Source organism: Podarcis vaucheri (assembly GCF_965113315.1).
Source record: "Podarcis vaucheri genome assembly, chromosome: 5".
Classification (NCBI taxonomy): domain Eukaryota; kingdom Metazoa; phylum Chordata; class Lepidosauria; order Squamata; family Lacertidae; genus Podarcis; species Podarcis vaucheri.
This window is the reverse complement of record NC_138763.1, coordinates 32436246-32460974: the sequence shown is the minus strand read 5'-3', so window position 1 is coordinate 32460974 and position 24729 is coordinate 32436246. Positions and strand designations below refer to the sequence as shown.

At 41.2% G+C, this 24729-nt stretch overlaps 1 protein-coding gene across 3 annotated transcripts in view; it reads right to left on the bottom strand.

Moving 5' to 3' along the window:
- PAX3 (paired box 3) overlaps window positions 1-24729 on the bottom strand; it is a 106114-nt gene that overhangs the window by 29823 nt on the left and 51562 nt on the right. The gene's annotated exons all lie outside the window — the stretch shown is intronic.

The window sequence follows — 24729 nt, the reverse complement described above, 5'->3', positions numbered from 1 at the left end:
CCGTATTTTTTGCTCCATAACACTCACTTTTTTCCTCCTAGAAAGTAAGGGGAAATGTCTGTGCGTGTTATGGAGCGAATGCCTACAGATGGCGGGGGGATCTGCTGCAGTTGTGAGCAGAGGATCCATGATTCCCCTTCCTTCCCTCCTCCGTGGCTCACTTTGCTCGCTTTGAAACAGCAAAGCGGGAGAAGAGCCGCTTAGTGGGGAGAAGAGAGGGACAGAGAGCCTGGTTACAAAGCACGGATCCACATGGATTTTTGCACTGGGTCACCCCAGATCACATAGCATGTCCATGGCTACAGCTTGCACCCAAAAAATCACGCACCCACTGTTGCCTGGGGCCGCAGTGGTGCAAAAATGTGGTTACAAAGCATGGATCCACATGGATCCTCAGGATTTTTGCATTGGGCTACCCCAAACTCACCGTCAGATCACATGTCTGTGGCCACAGCATGAGCCACAAAAATCATACATTCACTGTTTCGTTTAGAATGTGTGTTTTTCTTGTTTTCCTCCTCTAAAAACTATGTGTGTGTTATGGTCGGGTGCGTGTTATAGAGCGAAAAATATGGGTAAAAGGCTGGCGGATTTCTATGGTTTTGCCATGACTGCTAGAGACCACACTTAGCAAATACTGATGGAGGACAAATTCATCAATTTTCATTTCTTTCCGTTTTTCTAATACATCACATTTTCACATCAGTTTGTATTAACAGCCCTCATGGAAATCTGTCAGCGTTGAATGTGCACATTTCTCCTAATACGAACATTTTGTATGCAATTTTGCCTAATATACACATTTTCTAGCATTTTCCCTAATGTATTTTATCTTCACTGGCATGTGCATTTTTGGGGCATACTTTCCTCAAATACATATATAGACATCATTTGGTTGGATAACTGCATCACAAAATTCAGAGAAGAGGTTCTTTCGAGCTGCATTCTGTTCTGTTGATTATTTCAGGGAGTGTTAATTAGGGAGCCTTGCATCATAATGCAAACCAAGCTGAATTTCTCTACCATCCATATTCTTATTCTTCATAATTTTATGCATTACCCACCCTTCATCTTGAGGTCCCAAGACACAACAATTTACAATACAGCATTAAAAACCATTTAAAACAAATGACAGCTACAACAGGTGTCAAAAGCCAAGGTATGGGCCCAGTACATCTTCAGCATTTACTGAAAACTGTATAATGAAGGTGCCAGATGCACTCCCCTGTGGGGAGGGAATTCCACAATTTAGGGGCTGCTGAAGACAAAGCGTTCTCCCAGAAGAAAAGCCACCTGAGTTTCTGAAGGCCATGGAACTGCCAAGAAGATCTGTAGGCAATGAAGTGGTCTTTGGTGCCTAAGGGTTACCTAATAGAGGAGTAAAGAGGTTCTGGTGGCTTATTATAGAATCATAGAATCATAGAATCATAGAGTTGGAAGAGACCACAAGGGCCATCGAGTCCAACCCCCTGCCAAGCAGGAAACACCATCAGAGCACTCCTGACATATGGATGTCAAGCCTCTGCTTAAAGACCTCCAAAGAAGGAGACTCCACCACACTCCTTGGCAGCAAATTCCACTGTCGAACAGCTCTTACTGTCAGGAAGTTCTTCCTAATGTTTAGGTGGAATCTTCTTTCTTGTAGTTTGGATCCATTGCTCCGTGTCCGCTTCTCTGGAGCAGCAGAAAACAACCTTTCTCCCTCCTCTATGTGACATCCTTTTATATATTTGAACATGGCTATCATATCACCCCTTAACCTCCTCTTCTCCAGGCTAAACATGCCCAGCTCCCTTAGCCGTTCCTCATAAGGCATCGTTTCCAGGCCTTTGACCATTTTGGTTGCCCTCCTCTGGACACGTTCCAGTTTGTCAGTGTCCTTCTTGAATTGTGGTGCCCAGAACTGGACACAGTACTCCAGGTGAGGTCTGACCAGAGCAGAATACAGTGGCACTATTACTTCCCTTGATCTAGATGCTATACTCCTATTCATGCATCCCAGAATTGCATTGGCTTTTTTAGCTGCCGAGTCACACTGTTGGCTCATGTCAAGTTTGTGGTCAACCAAGACTCCTAGATCCTTTTCACATGTACTGCTCTCAAGCCAGGTGTCCCCCATCTTGTATTTGTGCCTCTCATTTTTTTTGCCCAAGTGCAATACTTTACATTTCTCCCTGTTAAAATTCATCTTGTTTGTTTTTGCCCAGTTCTCTAATTTGTCAAGGTCATTTTGAAGTGTGATCCTGTCCTCTGGGGTGTTAGCCACCCCTCCCAGTTTGGTGTCATCTGCAAATTTGATCAGGATTTGATCAGATATTAGTAACCAGTGAGTTAGAGATGCCCCAGCTGCCCCAGCAAATGTCACTTCTGACCTCTTCCTCCAATACAATAAACATGTAGAAAGTTAGAAACATGATTTAACAGCATGTCCTAAATAAGTAGCATTTACATATGGTACCTCTATATTCCACCCATGGGGAATATTTCTTCAGAATATTGCTTCGAATCAGTAACACCACCTGGGGGAAGGAATTAAAAAGGGTATGTGGCCCTGATCTCTCTCTCTCTCTCTCTCTCACACACACACACAGAGAGAGAGAGAGAGAGAGAGAGAGAGAGAGAGAGAGAGAGAGAAATATTGCTATTTAAAATATTATATTTGGCTCAATTTTTCTGATATAGTGATTACACCATAGTAATCCTGTACAAGTGTAAGTCAATGAGGCTTGTTTCCAGGGAAATGGATACAGGATTGCAGCCCCCTCCTCCTTCTTCTTCCTCTTCTTTCTTCTTTACTAAACCTCAACACAGGAAGAAAGACCAGCGGAGGAGGAGGTTGGGGGCAGAGGTGAGTGGTGGGCATGCAATAGCAGGAGGAGTGGGGCAGCAGGAGGGCATGGAGCAGGTTATCATTTTCTATTTTGCCTCTAGCATCAAAATGCCTTGGACCAGCGCTGCCAGCAACTCTCATAGCCGAGAGGAGGTTTGAACCCAGATCTCAGTCCAGTAAACTATCCATTTCACCACAGGGGCACATTCTGATTATTTGCTATGCTGTGATAGATGAGAAAGTTCATTACATTGTTGCTTTAGTTTATATTGCTATTGTCACTTTTAAATTTCTCTGTATCCTTTCTTGTATGAATGGCATTTTAGGAGTTTTCGTAATTAATAAATAAATAAATAAATAAATAAATAATCATGGCAGGAGAGGAAGCTGGGTTCAAGAGTAACCTTCAATCTCCAAATAAATACAAAAATACTGAGAGATCATCCTTCCCAGAGAAGTTAATAGCTGCTTCCAACTTGTTACAGAAGAGCTAAATAAATGGAAACAGAATGGGTTCCAAATTGTGTGTTTTGGGAGAAAAGCATCTGGTCTATGAAACTCAGTCAAAACACAAGACGAGTAGAAGTCTCAACATTGAGCAAATGTAGGTTGTTCTTGGAGGCCTTAGCGCCTTTCCAGATGCTGTTTTTTTGTTAGCACAAGAATGTCACAGTTGTTACCATGGATTCAGGCATCTTCCCCCATAGTAGTAGTACTGTGGTGGAGGGATTGTGTTTTCCTGTAATTCAACCTGATCTATACACACAGAGAGAGAAGCAAAAGCTATCACTAACTGTATGTGTTACCGTATTTCATCATGCTAGCATCATGGGTAATGCCCCATGGCATCACTAGGGAAAAGAAATACACGTATTTCCTCCCCTCCCTCCAAAATATCAATTACTCATCAAATATGACATCTCTCCTTCAGATATATATTGGTGGGAAAGACCTTGAATAAGATATCAACTGCGTTCTCTGGGCATCTGAAAACTGCCTTAGTACAAAATAATAGAGACTGTGTGACACTTTCTTTGAATGGATGTTGCCTTGGATACTACATGGAGTAGGACAGATCTGAACTTCTGCATTGGTAACATTCCCCCTAATTTGACTTATACAAAATGTCTTTGGGAACAGTCCAGCCACTGCCAAGCCTTTAGTCCCAAAAATCTCAGTGGAAGACATTTAAACACATGCTTAAATCTGTCCCATTGAGTCCTATCGGTCTTAAAAGTACTTACCTTTGGCTGGAATCCAAACCTTACACTTTTCAAAATGTTCACTGACACATACTCCTCCCCCAGAGATCTTTGAACCCAAACTATCCCAAAGTAGATGAAAAAGGGAGGAGCGTAAATCAGTCTCCAAAAAGATCAAGTACAGAACAACAGTCAGACTCCACAGGATTACAAATTCCTTCTTAAAGAATGGGAGGAGAAAACCCATAAGCACCAAACACCAGTGGAATAGCCATGAAGTTTAATTAAAGAAGGAATTGCAGAATTATAGAGTGGTTCTTTATCCCTTGAACCCTCACGACCTGTTTGGTGGCCCCGGGAAATACTTCATCCAAGTTAACACTCTTATACACAAAATCTTTGCACAATTTCATAGGGATTTGGTCACATGGAATTCTGTAATTATCAGTTCCCCAAGGAACATCATAAACAGACATGCCTAGGCGAAACACTGAACAACAATAAATACACACAAACACCCATTCTGTTCATTGTTTGTCCTCTCAGTGGGATATTTCATTTGAATAATTATAGGAACAAAACATGACAACCATTTAAAAACCATATATTTATTACAAACGCAATACAGTGCACTTTACAATTATCTGAATACAGAGACTTTCCGCTCAAGAGCTGCAAGAGCACATGGCTTCATTAGCAATGGGATGCTCGCCTCTTATTCTTTAATACCATAATGTTGAGTTATATTTTAAAGCCTTTTCATCTAGCTGTGCATTGCTAGAAAACAGGGGGTGATTCAAATGTAGCATCAAATTTCAATTTAATTACACCTCTGGAGTCACACAGAGCAGGGTTTTCTATCAATTGCTCATACACAACTGGATGAGGCCATGCAATATTTGGCCTTCCCCATCCCACTCCCCCGACTAACTGCAGGATGCTCTAAAGCTTGCACTAATTTTCATTCAACACAGAAGATGCAGTGGCATGTCTTAAGAGTGGACCAAATCCCTACCCATTTTCCTCTGTATTTGTGGCTTAAGCTGCACACCTTACTGGAGACCTTACATTTAAAACATATTTAAAAGACATTCCCCTCCTCACAAGAAAACAAAAAACACTGAGAATGATGGGTTGAGACAGGTGCTGGGAATTTTAGCTCTGTGAGGGGCAAACGTCAGTTCTTTGAGGGGAATGTGTTGGGAGGGGATGTCCTTTAAATGTATGGCATGTAAGCAACCCTAGTGACATGCACTGGATTGTAACTAAAGCTGCAACTTAGCCAACAATACATTTCAAGGTTTTGAGAGTAATATTTGAGAGTAATGTTGTGGAGTGGGGTGTTCAAGAGCGTACCACCAGGCAACTGCCTCATTTTAGCTCCTTCCAATGATCCCCTGCACCCCTTCTTCATCTACCATAAGCCAAATACACCTATTTTCCCTCATCAGACGTTGGAGGGTGTATAGCAGGCCTGCTGTCTGCTCTCTGATCTGAAGTATCCTTTCTGTGGCAAAATCTACGTGACTGACCTCTACCGTGTTTACTCGGGTGCAAGGCAGCAAGAGGAGGAGGAGTGCAAGGAAGGCCGGTACCCCTCCTTGAGCTCATAGTAAATGACAAATGACACTTTCCCTTTTGTGAACTTTGGGATTTTTGTTGACTTATTTGGCGGCTTTTGTTGAGTCCTTAGAAATGGCCTGTGGCCGAGGCCTATTCTGCCAATTTCCACGCTCCATCTGTGGTATCCATCAACAGGGCCTTTTACCCTCATTCAGGGCTCTGACACCTGCCTAGCAGGATGCAGGAGACAACAAAGAAAACTGAAGTGGATGAGAAGGGGAGAGATTGTGTGGATTTTTATTTTTTTAAGATGAGGTTGAAATAGATGCTCTGTAGGGGTTAATCCCATGTCTCTTCAGTCCAGAGACTTCAGCACCTGGAAGCTCCCTTTCAGTTATTATTTTTATCTCCTCTAGGGAAGGCAGGGGAGTTTTAAAATGTTAAATACATGAGCTTAACATTAAACTAAAATAAAAACTCTGAGGGCAGGGGGAAAATCTGTTTAGCCATTTCAGGAGCTTCCCAGTAAATCACAATTGTACACACGGCACACGGTGAAATGTTGTTCTTAGATCCTTGTTTGCTTTAACCAAAAGGCTTCAGCAGCTGCTATTTTAACTGGGGTGGGGGGGTTTAAGGGAGTCCTTTATTGTCAGCGGAGGATGTGGGAAAACGTCTCAAGGAAAACGGAGTGCCTCTCTCCTTCACTTTGATTTGTTTTCCCCAAGCATTTCCATTTAAGGAAACATTCCCATTGGAATCTTAAACATAATTAAGAATTTAGACCCAGCTATTCCCCACAGCTTCCTTCCAGCACAGGCAGAGTTTCTTCTACTTTTCTATTCTCTCTCTCCATCTCCCCCTCCTCCCACCAGTAATACTGTGCAGTTCCTCTCCTCCCTCCTTTTGAATACTCAGCTTCACAGCAGGGGGTCATTAGAAAGAAAATAAACCCCTGCCAGGTCTGGGCTAATCAAAATGGTACAAATAAATTCTGACACTTAGCAACTCCCCAAGTGCTCACAACCCTGGGAGGAGTGTACAGATTACTTATGAATATGCTAGGCAGCAGGAGACAAGTTCAGAAGGTCTAATGTCAGTATGCAGCCACCTGTGCATAGAGTAAAGTGCCCCACATGCATTATTGCAGATTTGTTTAAGATAAGGACCTACGAGCTCAGAGTGTAATACCCAACACACACTTTAATGTAAGGGAATAGCTTGGGCCGTTTGAGCGGCTCTTGAAGTTGTTCCACCCAATATCTGTATAATATTCATTTAACTGACATGAAATGTTGGGATTAATCACTGAAATCTTTCATGCATTTGGCTTCTAAAAATTGACAATCCTAGTTTTTGTTTTTGTTTTAATTCTCTGCTGCTAAAGACTTAGTATCATCACAATCATCATCTAATTCTATTGACATTATGTGTTTATTTTCACCACCCTGGGCAGTTTTTATTGAAAAGGCAATCTACAGTAAAACAAGGGTGGGCAGAGGATCCACTCAAGATCACAGATGGCTCCTGGCCAATTTCTATTGGACCACTTGCCAACAGTGACTTGTTCAAATTCTGAAACAGAATGCAGGACTGGGACTTTGCGGAGGTCCAGTAAGACAGGTCTGAGACTTTCTAGCAAGCTGCAGAAACTGGTTAGGTTTGTCTTAGCTATCAAGAGATCCTGTCTTGCTTTATACATTTAAGCAAGAATATTCACAAACCACAAAGAGTCTAGTAATATATATGAGCAACAGAACTTCTCCCTCCTCTCCTCTCCTTTCCTCTTCTGCCTCTATGCACCTTCTGTTCCAGAGGTCTACTGGCATATTCATACCTTCCTACATTTAACATGCATATAAGTCAGCCCATAGATGTAAAGCATTTATTTATAATCTCTGCAGTGATTTTGTGTAGCAAAAAAGGGGGGGGGACATAAATATAGTAAAATATTTATTAGAGGATCTACTTCATAACAGCTTACATAAGTAGTTTTCAGGGTCTTTAGAAAGTTTTGATTTCTAGGTGCACTTCCATGTGCACTTGTGAACTGCCCTGAGATCTGGAGATGAAGGGTGATATACTGAACAGACAGACAGACAAATGTGCCAGTTTCTTGTGAACCTTCATGCCCGAAATCTTTGCGCAGCATCCACATAAAGTCATCCTCATCAAAATACTGTCACATTTTATTTTCCCATTTAAACTGAATTTACCATTTCTGGCAAGGGGAAAAAACCACGTGGAAACAATAAATCTGTATTAAATGCGAGGGGTAAATATGGGGTTGACACTTTGATGAGAACAATGCCATGTGGACCAGATTCAGCTGAGGCCCAAGCCCTCCCAGCTATTTGGAGGGATTGGGGCATCAGACAAGTTGGAGGCCCCAGAGCAATATAGGGCTGTCAAGGGGCAGGAAGGATACTTTCTTAAACTTTCTTAAACAATAATAAAACAATAACAAAACAACAACAGAAAATTGCTGACCCCACTCAGATACAACTAGGGGCCAAGCTAGATGAAATGTCAACTCCATATCTGTGCCGTTGAGTGCAACATTTTTTAAAAAATAAAATAAAAACCAAGCTGCCAGCCTGGGACCCAATTTGGATCAGGATACTAGCTTGGGGGAGGTGGTGGAGAGTTGTAAGGAGGCCTTTAACCATTTGCTCCTTGTTGTGGTCCAGATTCAAATCAGGGGATGCCAGCAATTTGTAATAGATTTAGTAGTAGTAGTAGTAGTAGTAGTAGTAGTAGTAGTAGTGTAGGGAAAACCCAGCCATCTTCAGCATTCAACACCTTAACAGAGGAAATTCCTATCATGCTTACACCACCCTAAGATTGTATGACACGTCCACAGCCAGATACAACACACTACTTATTTAGGATCTTAAGAATCTCCCAGAAGGAACCATCTGGCAGCCTTGAAGGTTGAATCACTTGACATCCCATCCAGTGCTTTTTTTCTAGAAAAATAGGTGCTGGTACTCACTATGAAATTGTTATAGTAAGTGCCACACCTTTTAACAACAAAAAAGAGGTGCTGGTACTGTGTACCCTTGAGTACCCCCTGAAAAAAGCACTGATCCCATCCCACATGAAGGCAGGTTGCAACCAATATCCAACTCTGTTCCTGACAAAGCAGTTCTGCTACTATCATTAGACAACTACTACTTGAATTCATGAACTATACCTGCAGATCCATAGAACTGCAAAGGGTATACATGGCAATAGTCCAATCATTTAACACTAGACTCAGATCAATGTTTCCTGGCTAGTTATTTTCGGACACCACTTGTACACCTTAGGAAAGGGATGGGGAATCTTGGCCCTCCTTATGTTGTTAGACTAGTGGAGAATCATTCATGTTAGGTCTTCATTTCTTTCCATCCCAGCATAAACTGGGTCTTTCCCATTCTACCACTAATACTAATTTTCTAGATACCACTGTTTATAGAAAGAAGCAACAGCGCACCTTCAGACCTCCTTATATAGGAAACTGATACACACATCACCAATGCTAGCAGTTAGCATTCTGACTACATCAAAAAATCTATTGCTTTCAGCCCAGTCTTACTTTGCAGCTGCTTTTGATTAAATTTGCTTGCTCATGAGCAGCTTGAAACAGGCTCTCTTAAATCTTAAGTATCTTCCCAGTGTTGGTGATTACTAAGTGAATACCCAGAACAGAATACTTGCAACATAAACCACACAAGCAACATCTCTGATAAAACCTCTGGTTATTACCTACAACACATAATTCAGGATACTGCAACATATCATAAGGCAGCTGCAACCTATATTTGATAATGAGCCATACCACCAAAAAGCCATAGAAGGCAGTCTACCGCTTGTGTATAGACAGTCACCTAAACTGAACTATTACTTACCAGTGGCAAGTACAGCTCCCTGAAATCACAACAAAGCGAAACATCTTACTGCAGACCTAAATGTCAATGGTGTCCTCTTATCAAAATAAGTAACACCATGTGTAGATAAATAGTACCATCTGTCACATCCACAGCACTTATACCTGCATAATCCAGGTGTGTTGGCTGAAATTAAAACCTCTGGTATAGATGTGATCTTGTATCTAATATTGCTTATATTTTTGTTCCATATTAAAAACAAATGATTCTTTATCCAACTCAAGAATAACAGGTCTGGACTCACACCCATGGTGCTTCGGAGATAGAGTTTCAATGTTTCAAAAGAACTCCAGCCAGCTTGTCTCCAAACTCCCAGTAGTCGAGTTTTTCAGTCCTGTTTTGACAATTCTTATTTCTCTTTCAGCTAAAGCATTACAAGCTGAATGGAAGTGTTACTAGAATGTTAATATGGTTGTTGTTGTTGTTGTTTAGTCGTTAATATGGTAATATTCTATAATTAATGATTTATAAAATATGCCCCATTTACTGTGATCAACGCTATGAGCACACCATGTATGGTAAAGGTCTTATTGTTTTTCACAGCTCACTGCTGTGATGCACTTCCAACCATTTTGAAGCAGGGGTGCCAACTTGAATAAAATATTGGGGGGGCAGGTAAGCCTGCCCTGCATAATCAGTCACATTATGTGATGCATGCTCACCATTTGACTGGTAATGCCAATCAACTTGGGGGGCTGCCCCCTCAAATATTTTATTGGGGGGCCAAAGACCTCTCAGCCCCTAGGAGTTGGATCTTATGTTTTTGAAGATTCATCTACTGCTGTCCCACCGTTGTCCTGTACAGTGCTGTGAATGAAGATGTCCCAGTACTAGAGACTGTAGGCATTGGAGACAGTTCTAATCTGCAATTTCCAAGCAACTGCTTTACTCGCCAAACATAGCTGCAAACCAAAACCTACACCAGTTCAGTTTCTAGATGTGATCATGCAGATCCATCAGAATATGCTATCATATTTTAGGGGCATAACTTCAGGCTCTGCTTCAGGCAGAACTATGAGGGGAAATATGCTGAAGGCAGAATGAGGGTCTGAATGGTAGAACAAGACTTCTTAAACTACTGGTCCTACCAAGGGATGGGTGCCATTTACACTCCACTCTGGTCAACAAATGACTTGAGCCAACACTGAAAGGACTCATTTTCCATGCTTCCCATGCTTAGTCCTGTATTCCTGGCCCAAAGTAAGCCCTTTCCCTTGATTCTGTTTCAACTTCTCTGTAGTGTGAGTTACATCACTTGGGAAAGAATAAGATCTATCTGCTATTCATAATCTGGAAAGCCTTCATTGGGATATGATCAAGGTTTTCAACTTCCCCAGGACCCATCAACAGATGATGATGACTCAGATAGATGGAGTCTAAGTGCACCCTTGTTTTCTGTATTGTGATGTGTCCAATGTCAAAACACAATATTGCTGCTGTATTGCTGCCATAATTGGGCACAGCTTCATTGTCACTGAAGGATTGAGGCATTTAAATTTAGAAGATCTTTGTGGAATTTCTTAATCTCAGACATCAGGAACTGTATTTCCTCTTGAAAAACTACTGCCACTGAAGTGTCCCTAAAAAGCGGGGGGGGGGGGCTGCATATAAACATGACTAGGGCTGTTATTCCTAAGTACACTTAGGAAACAAGGTTCACATAAATCAATGGAGGATGTCCCTCTTAAGTAGATTTAGAAGGGTACAGGAAGCTGCAGTGAGGATGAGAGGAAGGGGAAGCCCTGTTGCATGAGTAGAGGCCCACTTTCAGTGTTTACATTTTACAGTTAATATATCTCTCTATGCCATATTTGTACTGGTCCATCATCATGTGGCAATGGACTGTGCATGCTCCAGGATGAGGGAAGACTGGAAGGAAGGGGGAACAAGTGGGGTGGCCGGGTAAGCAAGTGAGCCGAGTTTATGGTGGGTGGCTTAAAGCAGTTGAGTGAGCTGGGCTTGCAGCAGCAGAGGCAAGCGAGAGAAGCGTCGGCAGAGTGGGTGAGCAACAGTGTGTGCAAGTGAGTGTGTAGGGCTTCTGGCATGAGGTTGAAATGGGCACATGGATGTGGGGCAGTGGGTGGGTTGGTGCTGCAGTGGCATGGGCAAAACAGGCACGGCTGGAGTTGGCTAATGAGCTAGTTTTGCAGCAGTTGAGCAAAAGGAGTGTTGCGGGGGCACAGGCTGGGGCAGAGTGGGTAAGTGAGCCAGTTTTGTGGTGATGTGAGACATTGAGTGGGTGGTGGCACAGGGGCATGGGTGAATGTATAAGGGGGAGAGGCTTAAGGGCTCAATGTGTAAGGGGGAGTGGCTTAAGGGAGGGGAGATTGGTGGGGGAGGGGCTTTGATGAGGAGTCCTTGGAGGAGGGGAGGAGGTTTAGTGGAAAAGGGCTTTGAGGAGAGGGGGTTGACAAATCAAGCATCATTGCCCAGTTAACATAAATTGATGAAAAATTGACCTACACTGCTCTTTTAAACTGTCACACTGCGACAGCCTTTAACAGTCTGAGGCTGAAGGGCACTGAGGGTGGAGAGGACTGCATCTTGTTATTTTTAGAAAGTACCCCATTTTTTATATCAGTTTAAATATTTAACTTAAAAAAATGGCCATTTGCCTCAATTTCATAAATAGGAGAAAGAACAGGAAATCATTTTGCTTTTATATAGCATCTCAAATCTCAGACCGTATTTCAGAATAAAATAGTAGTGATGTGCAAATAATTTGCTCCAGAAGCTACCTAATCAAAGTAGCCAGAATTACGTGTAATATAAATCAGTGACACTAATTTTGATTCACTCCAAACACTTTAGCTTAATGAATGGGGATTTGGCTGGAAACAATGTGAACCCTTTGTAAGTATAAGCATCAGTTTGCTAGTTGGTTCTTACAAAAATCACCACTGCTGTCCCAAGCATAAGTATCTCTCTCCGAACAACCTTAAATGAAGCTCCCTTTTTATCCTTCAAAAAGGGCTGACTTGCAACATTCTAAATGTTTTAATATGCCACTGACAATGTTTTCTTGAAGCTCAAGAAAGGAAGGAAGCTCAAGAGGTATGGAAATGTGTTGCTTTTAATTAAATACTGTGATTAATAATTATTCACTTATCAGTACCTTCAAGAATAAGTCTGGTTATTGAAAGCTCTAAACTTTGGCCTAAAACAGAATACATTTAAATGGGAAGAGTAATGGGTGACTTAGTTGTGAATGTTATTTCTGGAGAAGAGGCCTTTAACCAATAAACATCATATGCTGCAATGTACAGGGAAACGGTGGCTGGGGCAAGAGTGATTTTTTTATTATTATTATTTACAATTGCCAAGAGACTGGCTATTATTCCCCATATGTGCCACAAACGCTGCCCTTATCATCGGCCGGCCATCGTGGCCGTTGGGAGCTGTTAATGAACTGGGTAATTGAGCTGCTGACATGTGTTACCAAAACAAAACAATAGGAAGAAGAGACAAATGAACATTTTATTTGCCAATCAGAGTGGGCTCTGCTTTTCAGAGGTCTGCGGCTAAGTAAGTGACTGAATACATCAAGCAGTACATTGAAAGCAAGCAGATGCGCACACAATAATGGTTAACTGACAGCTTACGGCCCATCTGCGCGTTAACATTTTGTTAAAGAAATTACTTGACTTGCTAAAGAGGCCAATCATACAGCTGCCCAAAGCACAGCAGTGGAAGAGATAAATCATTAGCTAAACCATTTCATGCTTAAAATGACTGTGCATATTAACAGTTATGCGGGGACATTTGGTCAAGAGGTTTAAGGCAGCTACAATGTTAAAAAAATAGTTGCTTGTGGATTAGAAATTAGAACAGCAGCACAACGCAAAACAGTTTAACTTAGCTGAAAACAAGACCACTCACATTGTTGTCTTTGGACCACCACACAAAGCATGTCGGGTTTTTTATATTTATTTTTGAACTGTTATGAGTTTGCACTGAACCACATTAATGGTTTGCCGAAATGCTAGTTTTTGCTTTACTTATGGCGTTAGTTACATGATTATTATTAATTGGATTTCTTATATTGGTAGAAATGTTGTTTGCTAAATTGTAATGCTTTGTAATCGTCAAGAGCTGCCTTGAGTGCAATGTTGTTGTCGCTGGAAATGCATCGAATAAAATCAGTTCAAGCACTGAAATCGTATGCAAAGGTAAAAAATAATAACTAAACAGTTTCACCTAATATTCTGGGTCAACAATCAGCTTGTGTGCACTTTATTCTCATGGCAGGGATCATCAAAAGAAAGACATTCTGTTTTAGATAAAAGAGCTGTGAAAGAAGTTTGCTCAGCGACAGAACAGAATTCTGAACAAGAAGAAAATGATTACTGCAAGATTCTGATAATTTCTCACCCTCTCAGCAATCCACAGGCTGTTTCTATATGAATGCTTTGCTTCACATTTTATACAGTGATGACCAAATGACAATAATGAACAGATTTATTTATTTATTATTCTTAATAATGACCCAGTGTGTTTCTGTTATTCAAAAAATACTCAAGTTGGCTTATATAATATTTTTTAAAAAAAACCAATAACATATTGACAATTAAAATAATGATAAGTTAAAGGAGATAACAATAAAAATAATAATTCTTTCTCCAACAGAAATACACATCTTTTGCAAAGCATTTTCCCCTTATATAATTCGTTATTGTGTGCTATTTTCAGTAATGGATTTCTTTGCACACTTTACCCTAGTATATGCATTTTTGTGCACATCGATTGGCTGGCAAACTGCATTGCAAAATTCAGAGGAGTGTGGGTTTATGTCTCTGTCTCTGGTTGCATGTTGTTTTGGGAAATGTGACTTGGATACATCCAGCTACAAACACAAACTGAAATTATTCCTCCCTGCCCCCCCCCCCGTCTCTAGTTCTTAGCTATGGCAAAGGACAAGCCCAATCTGCAAGCTGGGTTTTTTGCTATCAGAACAGCAGCTCCATATGCTACATAGCAAACAAAACTGCCATTGGTACACTGAGGTTAACTCTCATGTTTCTCATAGCCAAGAAAGAAATCATGAATGATTCATACTTCTTGGAACTCCTGTGAACACACCAGAAAACACTACTGCTAATAAAGATTTGAAATGGGGATTTAAAGAGGTGCAAATATTATTCATACTTCATGAGTTTGTTGCAGGAAACTCCCATTCACCTGCCATGTAATGTGTACTGCTCTGTGTGCCTCGAAGCACATGAGAAATGAAGAAATGGACCTAATGAATGAGACAATTTTTAAAATCCAAAGCAGGATACATTTCTACTCGTACTGATGTATCAATAGTAGCAGCAGTACTGATAGTTCTGCTAGAACTCTTGTATCCACGTGAACTCTTAGGTAACAATTGTAAATATAAAAGTACACCATGTGGCTCAATAATAGAACATGCATTTTGCATGCAAAAGGTTCTGGGTTATTTCCACAGCATCTCCAGGAAAGTAGACCATCTCAACATCAGTATCAATTGATGAGAAAATGGTTTGTAATGTTGGGTGGCAGGGAGCAAACAAGTAGATTTCATACACTGAGAAACATGGTCTACCTGGATATGAAGAGTAGGCAACCTATGGTCTTCCTTATGTTGCTGGTCTCCAACTCCTATCAACCCCAGCCAAGATTGCCAATAATCAGGGCTGTTGAGAGTTGGAGTCCAGCAACATCTGAAGTGCCCAAGGCCTTTGCCATAAAGGGGAAAAAAGATATGCAAGTGTATAGAACATAGGTATAGTTGAGAAGACAGCAGAAGCACTGTCACATTGGATAGAGACGTGGTGGTGCTGTGGTTGCCAAGACAGGAACGGGGTTGGGTGAGGTAGCACCAAGGTTAGGGGAGCTCTAGATGTGCAGTGGCCCTGCAGGTGCCTCTGCTTTTACCTCTATCTTGCTACACTCTATCCTAGTAATCACGCCACTGCTGCCCTGCCCTGCCCTCTCCCCTTTATATGCAGTGCTGCCAGCCAAAAGAGGTACATAGTTGGGATGGATCTCCTTCGTCCTCTCCCACAGTCTGGATAAAATACATGATTGATGTCATCCTGCCTAGATGGGATTTCAGATGTTGTTGCAGCTGACCGAGAATTCCAAAATGTCAAAACAAACTTTATTTAAAAAGCACTTGTTATTTGACCCAATTAAACACAATTGCATGTTTTTCCACAAAAACAGAGAAGGTCGCCAAAGAAATCATCCCACTGAGAGAGACCAGAGGTTCTCAGACGTCTTCAATGCTTAGCTTCCTTAACCGTATTGGAGACAAGAGGTTTCATCAGCAATACTCATCTTCAGACTAGGACCAATGGGAAGCAAAGATCCATGGTGCATTTTCAGCATTGTTGTGGGAAGAACTCAAGGGAAGCAAAAGGACCTCAGCAGAAAAGCATGTCATACCCCATCACCAGCAATAGCATCATCAATTCACACAAGTGGAGAGGCACTCCTGACATAAACATAAGATCAGCACCATGTCTTCTGGTTGAGTAAATATACACATAAGAATTGTCTTGGAAGAATAGGGGGTATTTGCTCCTCTCCAACAACTACTTTCACTGCCTTAGGGACATCTACCTTTTATTTTACATTACTTGGCACAGGGCAATTATCTATACTGTATATCATATCAATTAAGTTGCATTTACTAAGTGACAGAAAAAGGCCTAGTTTTGTATTCCTTTCCCTACTGTACTAGGAATCCCCTAAGTGTTTTAATTAAATACAGATCCAGGTGCTCTTGGAGGAAACTGATGTTCTAGATTGCCTCTTTCCTTCTACTCAACTTTTATTTCTAAATGTATGTGAGCTAAAGGTAAAGGTAAAGGGACCCCTGACCATTAGGTCCAGTCGTGACCGACTCTGGGGTTGCAGCGCTCATCTCGCTTTATTGGCCGAGGGAGCCGGCATACAGCTTCCAGGTCATGTGGCCAGCATGACTAAGCTGCTTCTGGCAAACCAGAGCAGTGCACGGAAACGCCATTTACCTTCCCGCCAGAGTGGTACCTATTTATCTACTTGCACTTTGACGTGCTTTCGAACTGCTAGGTTGGCAGGAGCTGGGACCGAGCAACGGGAGCTCACCCCGTCGCAGGGATTCGAACCGCCAACCTTCTGATCGGCAAGTCCTAGGCTCTGTGGTTTAAAACCTTGTACATGGGCTACACAGCCATAATAAAGCATCAAACAACTACCATACAAAATGCTTACAGCACAGAGTTTGAACTGCCTCTTGCCATTGCTTAGCCTGGCATGTGAATTCAGTACCAGACCCAGCTCTGCAATGTTTGGTGGAATAATTTTTATTTTTTTTTAAAAAAAAAAAAGGTGTCTCAGAGCATGGTCTGTGAATCTTTTTTCACTATGGCAGTCTCACTTCTGACATTAGTTTTCGTGTCTATCAGTGCAGAAGTCTATTTTTTTCTGTCCCATGCACACTGTAAACTAGAGATGAAGAACCAAAGCTGCTGAACTCTGCCTCTGGTCAGCAGCAGACAGCATGGCCAATGGTCTAGGATCACAGGAGTTGTAGATCAACAACATCTGGAGGACTACAGGTTCTTCAACCCCCTTGTAACTTATACCTACAAGACTTTAAAGCTCTACATGGCTTATGATCAGGTTACTGGAATGATATCAGAAGCCTGACCTACAGCCTGAAATGATAAAACTCACACACAAGTTTAACATCTCAACTAAGCTATATGGTTAACTTTAGATTGGGATTTTAAAGTATTTAGAACTTTTTTTATTTGCCCAGCCATCTTGAGCATTTTCAGTGGTAGTAGCAACATTTGTTAGTTACTTTACAACAACAACAAAAAGTCTCAAAGCAATTTCAATAGATAAAATAACTTACAAGCCAGAACATTGAAAACTATGTACATTGAAAACAGAATTCCTAAAATGTTCATCAAATAGCAGGTCCCATACCACCACCCCACTAAAAGATGAGCACCACAGCAGAGGCTAACTTACGTAACTACCAAAGACTTGGGTAAATGAAGATGTGTTAGCTTGGCATCTAGAAATGGACAATGATACTGCCAGGGACATTTCCCTGCAGGGATCATTCCATAGATGAGGGGTTCACCACCGAAAAAGCCTGTTTGTGTGGCTACCCTCTGCCTATCCCTTGGGGCACACAGAGAAGAAGGACCTGTGATGAAGACTGGGGTGATGGAAGTATTGGTTGGGTAGCTGCTGGATTATTTAAAATGTTTTGAACTGTGTCTTACTTGATGGTTATTGGGTATTATAATGGCTTGGCATTTCATTTTTTTGTTATGATTGTTGGACATGCCAACATCTCTAAGTTTACTTTTTGATAAAGAAACAAATTGAATCAGGCGATTGTGCTGTGTATGTGATCCTCTTCTCCATCAAAGAGGTTTTTAAAAAAATGTTTTGCTAAGAAAATATCAAACCTCAGTAGGATTAAATAAAACCACACCTCTCTCCCTCCCTCTCTCTCTCTCCAAATTTAGAGCTTTCCTTCCTTCATTTTCAATGTAAATATCCCTGTTTTGCTTTCTTTCCACTTATTTGCATTTTGTAAACAGATGCTAAGAGCTGTTCTTTCCCTTTGTTCGAAATCTAATCTTTGTAATCCTCAAGGAAAATTAAAAGCAGGCTATTAATAATGAAGAAGTAACATACCTATAACTTGATATAAGTGCATATTCTCCAACATCTCAGACACTAAACAGGGATGCTAGGCACACTTTCAACTCCCCTATCCATACACCAAGGATCACTGCTGAGTTAGTCATCCCTTTGCCAATTACATATTGCTGTCAAATGCTTCCCCACCCCCCTGCCGTGTGTATCTGTGCTGTATTAATTTGCCCTACAGTAGCTTGTTCTGCATTGGATTTGGAAGCAGTGTATGCTACTAGAAAAACTAATAGTAGAAGTTTTTTAAACCTTCAGATTATTCATTGAACAAATTTATAAACCTTTCCTACAAACACTAAAAACAATAAAACCATTGTTACAGATGTACAATAATGTTTCAGAAATGACTGGGTCACACCTCAGGGAAAGCCTTCTTAAACAAAAACATCTTCCATAGGTGTCTGTCTAATTTGGGCTGGTAGTTGATTCCAGAGGGCTGGAGATGCAACACTAAAAAACCTCATTTCTAGTACAAACTAAGCACACCTCCGTGGCATGCAATACCTTCAGCAGTGCCCCACCTGAAGGATGACGTTGCCAGGCCACTGCAATATATGGACGGTGATATATGGGGCAATGTAGTCCCTCAGGTAACCTTTCATAGAATGAATGCTTGCAGCTTGATCCAAGAGAAGTTTACTCAGAAGTAAGTGTACATAGGAGAAAAGCAAGACTTGTCTCTTCACCCTTTTGTTCTGGGATAAGTAATCTTGGCTTCAGCCTCACCCACACTTTATTTATTTAAAAAACTTCATCACTGCTTTTAATTTATAAAATATCAACATACACACAAATCAAGTAAAATCAAATAAAATAGCAAACATGATTCTGAATGAATCATCAGAATCTTATTACAGGAACTACAGCAGAAGAATCAGAAAACCCCTAAAGTCAACAGGCAGAGAATTCAAGGTATTCTGCTTACATTGGAATAACCTCAGCGAAGTCAATTCTCTCCTAAAGCCAAAATAGGGATAGTGTTTTACCATGCCAAGGGCTTAAAAAGGGAGATTGATTATGCTACAAGAGACAGCCAGAGCATTTATAAGAGCATTCTTGCTATCTCATTCAATTCCAAATATTAGTAATATTTTCCCCATGGCAATGCCTCTTGACACCTGAGATATTTTCTGGACCCACCCTATTTTCCAAGATTGCATTTTTTAATTATAAGTTTTTAAACTGTTTGCAATGTTGTATTTTAAATTGTTGCAACAACTAATGCTTTGAAATGCTTTAAAGGACATTACTTTATCAATCCATTAAAAGGTAAAGGTAAAGGTACCCCTGCCCGTATGGGCCAGTCTTGACAGGTTCTAGGGTTGTGCGCTCATCTCACTCTATAGGCCGGGAGCCAGCGCTGTCCGCAGACACTTCCGGGTCACGTGGCCAGTGTGACAAGCTGCATCTGGCAAGCCAGCACAGCACACGGAACGCCGTTTACCTTCCCGCTGATAAGCGGTCCCTATTTATCTACTTGCACCCGGGGGTGCTTTCGAACTGCTAGGTTGGCAGGCACTGGGACCGAACGGCGGAAGCGCACCCCGCCGTGGGGATTCGAACTGCCGACCATGCGATCGGCAAGTCCTAGGCACTGAGGTTTTGCCCACAGCACCACCCGCGTCCCTGATCAATCCATTAGAGATCTATATATCTTATTTCACTTCCTATGTTTCCATGTCAGTATCCAACTGACAAAATAATATAGGAATGCACTCTCTCTTTTAAATGTTATTACCTTCCACAGGTTAGCTATAAAGTTTGCCATGTGTACATATCCACCAACCCACATTTTATATCTAAACTGGAAGCCCAAACAATTTATCTGAAACCAGTGGTGGGGGATCTGTGCCCCTCCAGATATTGTTGGACTCCAACTCTCCTCAGCCCTGGCCAGCATAGCCAATGGTTAGGGCATTGTAGTCCAATAAAATCTGGAGGCCACAGACTTCACCATCCCTGCTATTATAAAAACTGCTACAATTGCACCACTATTGCTTATTGAGCTGCGCAGACTTTCACCAGACACACATTTTCAGTGCAGGCAGAAAGGCAGCTGAGTTATGGCCCTTCTCTAAGGTCTTCCCCCAATCTCTTCACTCACACTTTCTTCCCACCTATATGGAAATGAGTATCCTGTACCCTCCAGGAAGGAGGAGGGGAGTGTGTGTAACTGGACCAAAGGAGGAACAGAGCAGAAGGGATTGTCTTTGCATCCTCCCTTCTGGCTGCAGAACATTGGGGGGGTGTAAAAATAACAGGATTCTCCAGTTCTGTCTCAGCAGCCTAACACAGGGCTGACCTCAGTTTACTCAAATCCAGCATCATGTTCTGCGCACAAGGAGTAGGGGGCTGGGTTTTTTGGTGGGGGGGGTTGTTTTACATCTACGTTCTGCTGTCCAGGATTCAAAAATACTTCCATAAGAAATATTTGGATTGGGGTGATGGCCTGGGGAACCTATAGCCGCTGCCCCCCCCAGGGTTGCTAGACTCTCATCAGTATCATTGAGCATGACTAGTGGTTGTGGTTGATGGGAGTTGTAGTTTAGCAGCATCTGGTTAGCCACCATTTGCTATCACTGATCTACAAAGTAATGACAATAATTTATTATTTGTACCCCGCCCATCTGGCTGGGTTTCCCCAGCCACTCTGGGCAGCTTCCAACAAAGGTTAAAAATACATTAAAATGTCACACATTAAAAACTTCCCTAAACAGAACTGCCTTCAGATGTCTTCTGAAAGTCAGATAGTTGTTTATTTCTTTGACATCTGATGGGACGGCGTTCCACAGGGCGGGCACCACTACCAAGAAGGCCCTCTGCCTGGTTCCCTGTAACCTCGCTTCTCACAGTGAGGGAACCACCAGAAGGCCCTCGGAGCTGGACCTCAATGTCCAAGCAGAACGATGGGACTTACTGGGCAATCCTAACCATGCTAATTTAGCTTTGAGTAGGATCTGTCGCCAGTGTGCTTAGGCTCCAGCTGTAATCCTAAACATACCTATTTGGAAGCAGAAGTCAACATGCCTAGGAAGGTGGGAACAACCAGCATAATGTAAGCATTCTAGCTTAACTGGTTTATAGACAAGCAGGCTGCAACAATATTTTGCAGAAATTGTAGATGTCCAAAATAGGTAAGGGGTGAGGTAAAATAAGGATGCTAGCTGGGCAGCTTTGAAAAAATAGCATTACGGTATATGCTCTTTGTTCCACAAGTTTGTCATTTGTGAAGATAGTAGCCCACAAGGGTCAGGCTTCAGCAGCTTCAAATACGTACACATTAATGAAGAACTCCTCTTACAGGAAAGATAAAAATCAAAATAAATGCCGTGGTTTCTGCATTGAGCCTAAAAACACAAGGGATCCCGTTGAAGTTTTTGCCATATACAAAGCCAAACATGAAGCCTGAAAAGTAAACTTTTCATTCCACCAAGCTGATTGGCTCCTTCTCACCACTCCAGAGGCCTCCAGGCATGCAAACGAGTTGGCATCTTCCATTCCTACCCTTCGGAAAATGGGCAAAGTATTTTGACAAGCAACCCTTAGCACAGACAGACCTCAAAGAACAACCAGGGCTTGCAGCGGTCTAAGCACCGTAATGGAGGGAACTGAAAGAACAACTGAGACTGAAATGCAAACTGGTTTTTGTGATTGCAAGGTAATGATTTAGAAGAAACTTTTGGAGAGAGAGAGAGAGAGAGAGAGAGAGAGAGAGAGAGAGAGATGATAGATTAGATAGATAGATGATAGATAGATAGATAGATGATAGATAGATAGATAGATGATAGATGATAGATAGATAGATAGATAGATAGATAGATAGATAGATAGATAGATAGATAGATAGATAGATATAGATGATAGATAGATAGATAGATAGATAGATAGATAGATAGATAGATGATAGATAGATAGATAGATAGATAGATAGATAGATAGATGATAGATAGATAGATAGATAGATAGATAGATAGATAGATAGATAGATAGATGATAGATGGATGATAGATAGAAAACCGTTAAAAGGAAGTGCATGGAAATTCAACCAAGGGGAAGCAAGTAAGTCACTTAACAATGTTAATAAGTGTAATTTTAAAAAGGTTATGATCTATGTTTGTTTGTTTATTTGTTTGTTTTGTTTATAATTTTGTGAAAATTAATAAAAAGAATATTTTTTTTTTTAAAAAAAAAAGAAGAAGGTATATGGCAGCCTTTCCCAAAGTGATCTCCCATGTTTTGGACTTTATGTCGCATCAGACTCGGCGATTTTGAACTACAAGTCCTATCAGCCTCATCCAACATGGCTTCTGTAGTACAAAACATCTAGAGACAACAGGTTTGGGGGGGTGGAAATGCAGTAGAAATGAGTTGCTAGAGTTCAATACCTTTGATACAGTAGTAATATTGGAGCAACAATTGCTCCAGGTAGCAGCAAAAGCAACAGAAAAAGCAGGTAATAATAGCTTCAGAATAGGCTTGTAATTTTAAATTTTATATTGACATGTGGCTCTCAACCCCCTCCCTCCACCGGAACACTGGGAAACTGCTGGTGGGTTTCAGAAAACTGCTATGGTTTTTATTTAAGAGTTCTACATTTCAAAGCATAATATTTTGATAACAATATATTATTCAACACGAGCATCCTTGTCAGAAAATTGTGCCATATTATACAAGGGGCTCAGCAAGATATAAACTGGCCCACTGTAATCTGTTTTGTTTTGTTTTATATAATAGAAGCAGAATGCACCACACAGAGAAAACAAGCTATTTTGTTGCTCCACAACAAAGTCTTGGCAGCAAGACTTTTACCCTGACCTCTGAGCCCAGAGATCTGGGTAGAAGTTGGATTCAGAAGAATTAAAATAGATCTTATTGAATTGGCATGAATTTACAGGTCGTCCCCCCACCACTACCACAAATTAAAATTTACATAGGCATAAATGGATGGTAAAAACCACAGATCCAGTGCTTGCCAGCCTTACATAAACATTGATCCAAGGCAAGGATCACCATGAATCTCATGATATTTATACAGGATATCAATGAAACCAACAACTCACAGAACACAACAACTCACAGGCCTATGAGTTGATGGTGATTTTGATGAGATCCCTTTTTTAATAATAATTTTAAAAAATCCATACAAGCAATGCTTGTTTTTGTTTCACAGCAGTGCTGAAAACTACCAGATCATGGGGACCATTACACTCATAGGCGTCATGCTGTTGGCAATGTCAGAATGAAAGAAACACATATATATCCAGGAGGAAAAAAATAGCATTCCATCTACAGGCCATTTTATAACCAATTGTTAATTTTGCTTAAAATCTGGGTGCTACTTTGCTTTAACACTGCCTTTTCTGCTTTTTAGATACATAGAATCATAGAACTGTAAAGTTGGAAGGGACGATGTGGGTCATCTTCTCCAATCCCCTGAAATGCAGGAATCTTTTGACCGATGTGGGGCTTGAATTGAAGACCCTAAGATTAAGAGTCTCATACTCTACCTAGGTAGGTAGATGATAGATAGATAGATAGATAGATAGATAGATAGATAGATAGATAGATAGATGATAGATAGATAGACAGACAGACAGACAAACATAAGTAGGATAGAGAGCACAATCTAGCAGGGCTAGCCTTGAAAGAGACCAAAAGTTAAGCATTTTAAAGTTTCTTTCATGCTGATGAGGAAAGTTAAGCACGTGCATAAATCTCTTCCATTGATATCAGCGTTGGACTTAAAGGTGCTTAACTTCAGCTAAATTGAGCCCTGAAGAAGTAGGAGTTATTATGGTAGCACTGCTGTTGCTGAAAATCAACAGAGGACATTACCATTTTTATGAGCACCGTGAAGCTTCCATTATGCTAATAGTCATCTCCGGAATGCAGGTTTTCTCAGAGCATCATGTTAAATGCTAAATAAGCAGCAGCGAATGGTGTATTCATCAGCCTTTAAATCAGTTTCAATGGAAGCTGATTTTTATATCAAAACTCCTTGTTATCAAGGATGCTTAGCACTGCTTATTGTATGCTCTCCATTCACATTTCTCCCAAAGCAACGATTTGATTAAACAATTGCAAATAGTTTAAAAATTAAATGCAACATGAGATAATCTTTTAAACTTAAGCCTTCCAAAGCTAAATAATTATTTTGCTAAAGTTACTGGAATAAAATGATTGAAAAGGAGCTGGGGATCCTGTGGTGGTGGTTGTTAATATTACTATTATTATTATTTTCAATAGAGAGAGAATCTAACCGGAGAGCACAAAAGAGAGTGAGGATTTTCTGCAGGACAGGCTTGTCAAGCAGGAGGCCTTTGTGGGCTGCTGCACAGCAGGGAGTTCTGCCAGGCCTCCTTTGCTGATCACCACTACCCTGAACTCAGGGGTTCCCACACTAAAGGCTGTGGGAATTGGGAGACGCAGCATTGTCAGATGAGGTGAGCGGGCAAGCCTGCTTCTCAGGCGCAGCAGTGCTTGCAGTAAGATCACGTCAGAGGAGTTGCACTGT